Source organism: Rhineura floridana, chromosome 19, assembly GCF_030035675.1.
Source record: "Rhineura floridana isolate rRhiFlo1 chromosome 19, rRhiFlo1.hap2, whole genome shotgun sequence".
NCBI lineage: Eukaryota > Metazoa > Chordata > Lepidosauria > Squamata > Rhineuridae > Rhineura > Rhineura floridana.
This window is the reverse complement of record NC_084498.1, coordinates 15,447,445-15,456,704: the sequence shown is the minus strand read 5'-3', so window position 1 is coordinate 15,456,704 and position 9,260 is coordinate 15,447,445. Positions and strand designations below refer to the sequence as shown.

Below are 9,260 nucleotides of genomic sequence, written 5' to 3'. Positions count from 1 at the left end.
CAACCCTCTAAGTTTTCATGGCAATACAAAAAACACTCAGACAGAATCGAAAGTTCAAAGTGTAAAAAGAGAAAGAAAAAAACCAGACCCCTTTTGGGCTTTTTTCTGTCAGTGGTCTCATAATTGTTGAAATTAATTAAAAATCAGCCACATTCACAGAGTACCTGCAATCCTATTCCCGACCTTGCCCCATACTCTGACCTTCCTCTTCTGCAGTTTAAAAGTTTTAAAAAATGCATGGCTGATTTTTAATTAATTTAAGAAATGTAACATTGGAGTCAATGATAAGTGCTGGCATGCTCAGTAAGAACCAACTGTCAATGTTCTAAAAGCCAGAGTCACAGCTGCTTGGCTTGGCTAATCAGGCTAACCCACATCAGACCTTTATTTCACTTTAGATAGTCCTGGCTTGCCCCAAAGAATCCTGGGAAGTGTAGTTTGTGAAGGGTGCTCCTATTCCCCTGACACAGCTCCAGTGGACAGAATGGCTTAACAGTCAGCCCCTCTTCTGGGGATTGTAGCTCTGTGACCGGAATAGGACATCTCCTGGCAGCTCTCAACACCCTTCACAAACTGCACTTCCCAGGATTCTTGGGGGGATGCCATGACTGTTTAAAGTAGAATAAAGGTCTGGTGTGAGTGTGGCCAGTGACAGCTTTGGTTTGAATTTGGGTGGGAGACTACATGTCTGCTGTAAAATAAAAAAGTGGAAAACCCTGAAAAACAATGATACTGTTTTCCTTTTAGAAAGGGGCTTGCCCTCTGTCCAGTGCCCACCCATCAAATATCCTCCCCTCCCCCTCCCCTCCTTCCCCAAGTCAGTTTCACCTATCCTAAGCATCATTGTACAAAATTTAATCCCATTGAACTCAAAAAGCATGCAATCAAACCTGTCTTCCCCTCCTCCTCCTTCTTTCCCCCCTTCCAGTTCCCCTCCTGCCCCCTCCCCTTCCAATCCCATCCCCTTTACCACCCCTTCCTCCTTCCCACTCCTCCCACTCCCATCCTCCTCCCCCATGGTCAGTTTTACCTACCCTAAACATGATTCCATTGAACTCATTAAGCATGCAAATGATCAGACCTGCCTTTTCCCTTCCTTCCCCCTCCTTCCCCTCCCCCTCCTTCCCATCTCCTCCCTTCCTCCCTTCCATTCTTCCTTCTTCCTTCTCCCCTGCCCTCTCCAGCCCTCCCTTCCTCTTCTCCTTCTCCCCCCATGGTCAGTTTCACCTATCCTAAGCATGACTGCAGAGGAGTAAATCCCATTGAACTCAATAAGCATACAAATAGTCAACCTACCCTCCTCCTCCTCCTCCTTCTCCCCTTCCCACCTCCTCTCCTCCCCCTCCTCCCCTCTGCCATTCTTCCTTCCCTAACCCTGCCCTTCCTCCTCCTCTCCCTCTCCCATGGTCAGTTTCACATACTCTAAGCATGATTGCAAGAGGAACATCCCATTGAATCAATAAGTATGCAAATGATCAATCCATTCTCAGCAAACTTGCACAAGATCTCATTTCTTACCTCCCGAATTAAAAAGCAGAGAAATTCACTAATAGGCCAAAAAAACCTTGTGGTTTAAGAACGTACCTTTAGCCAGCAGATATTTCTATCAAACTTTAAAATGCAGGGAAATTCAGCAGCTACAGTGACTGTACCGGGGAGCAGTAGACCTGACCTCCTCTCTGAGATATTGTACTGCCCTACAAATTTGTAAAAATGCAAACACAATTTGGGTTGGTCTTTTACAGTTCAATCTGTATTTATGAATTTATTTCATTTCATTTTTAAACCGCCCATAGCTAGTAGCTCTCTGGGTGGTGTACAAAACAGAGTTAAAATACCATGTCACAATAAAATCCAATTCAAATAACAGGAAAATTTAAAACATTAAGATGAACTATTAACATTAAACATTAAAACATTAAAATGCCTGGGAGTATAGCCAGGTCTTAACCTGGCGCCTAAAAGAAAATACCGTAGGCGCCAGGCGTATTTCCTCTGGTAAGCTGTTCCACAATTCAGGGGCCACCACAGAAAAGGCCCTAGATCTAGTAGTAATCCTCCGGGCATCTTGATGAGTTGGTCCCGGAGGAGGGCCTTAGATACTGAATGAAGTGGACGGGTAGGTTCATAGCAGGAGAGGCGTTCCACAAGGTACTGCGGTCCCACACCGTGTAAGGCTTTATAGGTCAAAACCAGCACCTTGAATCTGGCTCGGAAACAAATAGGGAGCCAGTGCAAATGGGCCAGGACAGGTGTTATATGCGCGGACCGATTGATCCTTGTCAACAGCCTGGCTGCCGCGTTTTGCACTAGCTGTAGTTTCCAAACTGTCTTCAAGGGCAGCCCTACGTAGAGCGCATTACAGTAATCCAGTCTAGAGGTTACCAGAGCGTGAACAACTGAGGCGAAATCGTCGCTGTCCAGATAGGGGCGTAGTTGGGCGACTAAGCGAAGATGGTAAAACGCATTCCATGCCACCGAGGCCACTTGAGCCTCCAGTGACAAGGAAGGGTCAAAAAGGACACCCAAACTACGAACCTGTTCCTTCAAGGGGAGTGTAACCCCATCTAGAACAGGACGAACATCCACCATCTGGGCAGAGAAAGAGTTCACCAACAGTGTCTCGGTCTTGTCTGGATTGAGTTTCAGTTTATTAGCTCTCATCCAGTCCATTATCGCTGTCAGGCAACGGTTTAGCACATCGACAGCCTCACCTGAAGAAGGTGAAAAGGAGAAGTAGAGCTGCGTGTCATCAGCGTACTGATGGCAGCGCACTCCAAAACTCCTGATGACCGCACCCAGAGGCTGCATGTAGATGTTAAAAAGCATGGGGGACAGAACCGATCCCTGAGGGACTCCACAATGGAGAGTCCAGGGTATCGAGCAATGTTCCCCAAGCACTACCTTCTGGCGATGATCCGCTAAGTAGGAGCAGAGCCACTGCCAAGCAGTACCCCCAACTCCCAGCTCCGCGAGCCTCCCCAGAAGGATACCATGGTCGATGGTATCAAACGCCGCTGAGAGATCAAGGAGAATCAACAGGGTCACACTCCCCCTGTCCCTCTCCCAACAGAGGTCATCATACAGGGCGACCAAGGCTGTTTCAGTGCCAAAACCAGACCTAAAACCGGATTGAAACGGATCCAGATAATCGGTTTCATCCAAAAGCGCCTGGAGCTGGGTGGCAACGACCCGCTCCAAAACCTTGCCTAAAAAAGGGACATTTGCCACTGGTCTATAGTTGTTCAAAACATCTGGGTCCAAATAAGGTTTCTTTAAAAGAGGTCTCACTACTGCCTCCTTGAGACTGCCAGGGACTACTCCCTCTCTCAAGGAAGCATTTATCACCTCTTTGGCCCAGCCAGTGGTTACAGCCCTGCCAGCCTTCACCAGCCAAGATGGGCAAGGATCAAGGGCAGACATAGCCGCCCGCACCATTCCAAGCACCTTGTCCACTTCCTCGAGCTGCACCAACTGAAACTCATCCAATAATAAAGGACAAGGCCGCACTCTGGACACTTCAATGGATTCAACTGTCATAACATCAGAGTCCAAGTCCCGACGGATGCATTCAATCTTGTCCTGGAAGTGCTCCGCAAATTCGTTGCAGCGGGCTTCCGATGTTTCCTTAGTATCAGGAGGGCCAGAATGTAAAAGCCCTCGTACCACCTTAAATAGCTCCGCTGGGCGGCAAAGAGATGATCTAATAGTGGCAGAAAAATAAGACTTTTTCGCCGCCCTATTCTCTGTAGAAACAATAGTAACACAGGAAAGAAGCAAAGTAAGAACAACATCAACAAACATACAAAAAAAATACAAAAAGTCCTGATTGCAGGTGTTGCCACCACTCACCATATGCTGAGGCACGTTGCCAATTTCTTCCAAGCTACACAGCAAGTGGATTGGACTGAAAGACCAACCCAAATTGTGTTTGGGTTTTTACAAATTTGTAGGGCAGTACAATATCTCAGAGAGGAGGTCAGGTCTCCTGCTCCCCTGGTGCATTCACTACAGCTGCCTAGTTTCCCTGCTTTTTCAAATTTGATAGAAATATCTGCTGGCTAAAGGTACGTTCTTAAACTGCAAGGGGTTTTTTGGCCTGTTAGTGAATACACACATTTTTGCATGCAATTTTGCCTAATGTACACATTTTTGTAAGGCATATTTTCTCTAGTATTATGCATTTTTGTTTGTCATTTTCACTAACATTAATTTCAATGCGCACTTTATTCTGGTATATGTATTTTTGTACACATTACGTAGCTGGAGAACTGCATTGCAAACATAGGAAGTGCAAATTTCAAAAGATTACCATGATTCGGTTCATCTATTGTTTTGGAAGACGCAAATGAGATAGATTTGCCTTTAAATGTGAGCTGAATTAGATTTCTCCCACATTTGTACCCATCAGCTTTTTCTTTTTTCAACTGGAGGTGCTGGGGATTGAAGCTGGAACCTTCTGCACGCAAACGAGATGCTCTGCTATTGAGCTGTGGTCTTACCCTTCCTGGTACAGCTGGGATTTGAGTGTGGGTCCCCCCCAAAAAAACCTATTTTGGCACACGAACCACAAAGCCACACTGGCTCTTTTTCTAAAAAAAAGTCACTTTCAAAATATTGCTGAAGGCTCTGTGCTCTGTCGGGCTAATCTCCAACAGGTCCCCCCTACCCTAAAACCCACTTGGCATCAGTAACCAAACTGCATCATGTACCTTCAAGACCATCTTCTGGGCTATATCGTTTATGGCAGGGATGATGAGGAGCCTTTTTCGGCCTGAGAGCTCATTCCTTCTTGGCCAACCTTCTGAGGGCTGTATGCCAGTGGTAGGTTTGGTAAAAGGCATGTGGATGTGGCAGCACCCCATCCTGTCCGTCATGTGCATGCTCACATGTACATCTCGCAGTCGCATCACACACAGAGAGAGAGAGAGAGATGGTCCAAGACATTTTTGCTGAGGTGAAGGACAAAATGACACACATACACACATATTGTTCTAAGAACTGAAACCATCCGAACCGGTACTTGAATCTTACTTCAGCTCTGGTGACCTAACAGCATCTTCCACCGCATCTGTGGGCAGTAGGCTATCTTAACGGCTACAGCAGTAAACCCAGTTCTGTTCTCCATCACCTCATCGCTGTTTCATGCCTTCCCAACTTCGGCTGCCTGAGATGGCTGCATCACTCTGCCTGATGCCGGGGCTGGCCCTGCATACAGACCATGCATTCAACACCCAGGCCCCATACTATGATATCACTTAAAACAGTCATGGCTTCTCCCAAAGAATCCTGGGAACTATCGTTCTTTAAGGGTACTGAGAGTTGTTAGGAGGCCCCTATTCCTCTCATAGAGCTACAATTCTCAGAGTTCCCTGGGGAAAGGGGTTGATTTTAAACCTCTCTGCATTATAGTTCTGTGAAGGGAATCAGGGTCTCATAAGAAGCCTCAGTGGCCATAAACTACAGTTCCCAGGATTCTTGGGGAGGAAGCCCAGACTGTTACAGTAGTATTGTAGTGCTTTAAACATAAGTTGTGGATGTGGTCACAGAGTCCCGTCTTTGTCATTACGCAACAGCTCGGTTTCGTTTTTTGGTTCCAAACCCTTGCTTTTGAGTTTTCAAGCTCCCTTAAGCTTTATGCTTTAATCCCACACTTAAGGATATATAATTTTTTTGTTTTCCTTTTCTTGGCCATCAAGTTCAAGAGCTCAACCCGCTGGTAGCTGCAATCCATCCCAGCCTAATCCTTGGGCCGTAGCACAGTGTGGTGGAAAGGAGGAAGAGCGAAACTGAAATGCCGGTGCATCGCCATCACTCACACAAACCAAACCAAAGGAACGTTGGCAACAGGAACAAACAGGCTCGCTTGGTTAGCTCGTCGCCGGGCTATGCCTCGCCATTTCTAGAAAAGTACATAGTATGGTTTAGCAAAGAGACATTTATCATGGTGTGCCAAAGATCAGCTCTCAGCCACAATCTTCAAGTACATTCCAGGGAATCGGAAAATGTAGCCATTTATCATAAGGCCAGCTTCATTCTCTACTGCCTGCGGGCCTGCTGATAACCGTAAAGAGAAGGCTGGCTGAGCTCAACCAAATTTAGTCTGTTTAATCTCTACAAGTGGAATCTGCCCAAAATAAATTTCAGCTCAAAGTCTGAGATCGTAGGAGGAGATCAGGAGGTTTCACAGGAGAGATGGCAGCTATATGGCAGTTCCCTAAGGTAAAACGACCATCCCAGGATCCTCTGCAACACTCAGGAATTGTATGATAGGAACTTACAGATTCCTCAGCAGATGAGTCAATGAGATAAGCTTGGAAACTACTGAGGTACGGGTTAGTGAGATCTTGTAATGCGAAAGGCTTGGAGCACTGAAGGGGAAAATGCTATATAAATTAGTATTTTTAAGTCATCAGGCTTTTTGGCTCAGCCCTGGATGAAATTAAACCCTCGTTTCCTTGCCTGAATACACATCCTTCCCATTTGGTTCTTTTTCATTCATTTGTAAAATTTATCACATTAAAAATGATTCCCTTCTACTTTCCGCAATGCACACGCCATTGAGAACACATGGGTCAAATAGATTATTTTGATTACTTAACAAATGAGATTTTACACACACACACACTCACACTCAATGTCATTATATAGAAAAAATATTTATGAGAGTCCTTACCCTCTAGCCTGGAGAAGATTTAAAGGGAGATATGATCGATGTATTCAAATTTCCAAAAGGCTGTGGTACAGAAGATGGATAACACTTGTTTTCTTTTGCTTCAGAGAGCAGAACTGGAACCAATGGTGTGGAAATTCCTGGGAAGATTTTGGCTAGACATTAGAAGAAACTTCCTAACATTATGAACTGTTTCGCAGAACAGAACCAATCTGCTGGAGATGTTTAAACAAAGACCGGGCACTTTCAGGGATGCTGTTGTTATTAGGACTGTGCACTGGATCCTGAACCAAATTGGGCTGATTCGGGTCAACTTGGGAATCGGCTAGATCAGGTTGAGGCAGCTTTGGATTGCCCCAGGGTGGATCCGGTCCACCCAGAACAACCCAGGGCTGTCACAAGTGGCGTGGTGATTGAGCACTGAGAAGAAAGCAGCCTTCTTTCCCCCCTCCCAACCACATGTTTAATTAAACCCACCCACCCCCATTCGGTTCAAGGCCTGGATCCGGGTGGTGTCAGCCCCGGATTGTTCCAGGTCCATCTGGGGCTTCTCTGAAGCACTGGATCAAGCTTCGAATCAGATTGCAGGGTGAGCGTGTATAGCCCTGGTTGTTACATCCTGCATTGCAGACCCTTGATTGAGCTGGGGGGTTGGAATGGATGACCTCCAAGAACCCTTCCGACTCCAATATGCTATGATATTTGTCTAGGGACAAAAACCAGTGGGTGGGAGGGAAACACTGCCATATCTGGTGAGAACTGAACTCACAACTCAGGTACTAGAATGCTGTTTGCTCTTGTTTTTCCATCTCTCACACATACCGTTCCAGGCATGGGCTACCCTGGGTGTGGGGAACCTTTGGCCGTCCAGATGTTGCTGAACCACAACTCCCATCCTCCCTAGCCACTGGCCATGCTCGCTGAGACTGACAGGAGTGGCAGTCCAGAAATACCTGGAGGGTCAAAGGTTCCCCACACCTGAGCTACCCTTTTGTCCTATTACATTTTTAAAAATGATTTTCTGGCAGGAAAAGATGGTCTCTCTCTCTCTAAAGAACCCTTACTCATTCCACCTGTCACAGCTTGAGCCCTTCACCAGGGTGTGTCCCCCTCCTATTTTAGGTTGACAGGGGGCAAATGAGCCACTGCTACTCTTTCCCCAAGCAAAAATACCTGGGAACAAGACAGGGCTGTACTTGCTTACATCCCCTTTCTGCTCTTCCCAAGAGATAGGCTACTTGGGTACAAGGACTTGTCTATAATTTAGGCCCTGTACGGGGAACTTTTGGCCCACCACCTATTGCTGAACTACAACGCCCATCAGCCACAGCAAGCACGGACAATGGCCAGGGATGATGGGATTTGTCATTCAGCAGCATCTGGCAGGCCGAAGGTTCCCTCACACGTGCTTTAGGCTGCATCCAGTGTTCTCTGTCTGCTAGTGCATGGGCGCTTTTTCATGTTGCACAACAGAGGGACTGCACAGTCTACTGCCTACAAAGTTACCAGCAACCTCCTTATTCATTCCCTTGCGCAGCGCCGTTCTGCTGGTGCAAAACATTTTATCAATGGAACAAGTGTACCACTAAGTGACTAACTTAAGTGCCACCATTGGATACATTCCTTTGCCTTTATACCTCCACGAAGCACCATGTACCTCAAAAACGCTGCTGTACATATGTTTGTACATACGTACAAAGCAAGTAACCCCATGCCTCTGCTTTACACCCTCTCCTGGCCGTTAACTACAACATGCTAATTCTCCTTGCTGTTTACAAAAGCCGTTACTGACCTCTAGTGTCCAATCTCTAAGTCCAAATAAATGTTGACGAACACCAGCAGCACAAGGCTGATCTGAGCACTTTGCAAAAACTCACAACTCTCAGGTGACCTTTCTACTCACCATGTGCTTTCTGCTGCCACAGAGCCCTTGAGCACTGCAAAGGGTCTGGATTGCCTTGCTGTCCTTGGGCACCTGGCGAAGCCCCGTCCCCGGGTAGAACCGCAGCTGAGATAGGTCCTTTATTCCAGATTAGTCCAGCCAGATGACTTTTGTTTCTGGCTCTACCAATCACTGGCTCTATCCCCAGCCAGCATGTCGACGCCAAAAGATTACCCTGATGGAATGCGGCCCTTGACAGAAAAAAAGTTCCTCCGCTCCTGCTTTACAGAGAGCGGAGGGTAGCTAGCAACAGCTATAGGTTGGTAACGCAACAGTGTGGAAAGTCCGCTTGGCATGCCGAAGGGTGCCAGGCTCCATCCTCAGGATCTGCAGGTCGGGTTGGGAGAGTTCCCCGTCTAAAATCCTGAAGAGCTGCTGCCTGTCAGTGTGGACAATGGCGTGCTAGAAGGATGAAGGGTCCGACTTGGTATGAAGCAGCTTCCTGTGGTGGTATGGGAAAGGGCTGTAGCTTAGTGGTACTTGCATGCAGAAGGTTCCAGGGTTAATCTCCGGGTAGAGATAGGAGAGTCTGTCAGTGTGGACAATGGTGTGCTAGAAGGATCAATGGTCTGGCTCAGTAAAAGGCAGCTTCTGACGTTCCTATGAGTGGCCCAGAGATGTGAAAGCAAAGCCGTGTTTTCACAA

The 9,260-nt window shown here is 46.9% G+C and overlaps 1 long non-coding RNA gene across 1 annotated transcript; it reads right to left on the bottom strand.

Moving 5' to 3' along the window:
• Positions 1-3,264: 3,264 nt before the first annotated feature.
• Positions 3,265-9,260, bottom strand: LOC133373353 (uncharacterized). Its single transcript, XR_009759663.1, has 4 exons — positions 8,577-9,260; positions 6,677-6,813; positions 4,713-5,902; positions 3,265-3,746 (listed from the first exon to the last, which is right to left on the bottom strand). It is a non-coding gene; the product is annotated as an uncharacterized LOC133373353 (long non-coding RNA).